This window comes from Penaeus monodon, chromosome 34 (assembly GCF_015228065.2).
Source record: "Penaeus monodon isolate SGIC_2016 chromosome 34, NSTDA_Pmon_1, whole genome shotgun sequence".
Classification (NCBI taxonomy): Eukaryota; Metazoa; Arthropoda; class Malacostraca; order Decapoda; family Penaeidae; genus Penaeus; species Penaeus monodon.
This window is the reverse complement of record NC_051419.1, coordinates 15,702,433-15,702,942: the sequence shown is the minus strand read 5'-3', so window position 1 is coordinate 15,702,942 and position 510 is coordinate 15,702,433.

Genomic DNA, 510 nt, shown 5'->3' with positions numbered 1-510 from the left:
TATTCTATTCTGATCCTCTCTCTTTTAGATCCTGATCATTTATAGTCTTCCACAATCTTGTCCCTTATAGTAAAAAAAAGGGATAGGAATTAAACACGTAATTTTCGTGTCTGAGTCATTAGCATACAAAGTACATTAGCTGTCGCGTGTTCCCACTTCTCCCGACCATTCAGTATTTGAGTTATATTAGCATTCTCGAAGTTGTTGTCTAATTTCGCAATGGTGTCAGCTGCAGATGGTGAATTCTGTGTCGTAATTCCTGGTGGCAGACCTTGCCGAATGGTCGTTACATATATGGTCCAGCATGTGTGTTTCGACTTTACTTCTCGATTTGCTTGTGTCATATGCGTGTGTCATGAATGTGTTACGCGGTTGGTCCGGTATATGAATTCCTTAATGAGGACGCTGTTCATGATTTTTTTTCATGTGTCCTGCTGGAAGATTGCTGCTGCGAAATGATTTGTAATTTGTTGGATATACATTTTGAGTTTCATTCATATATCCATTGGT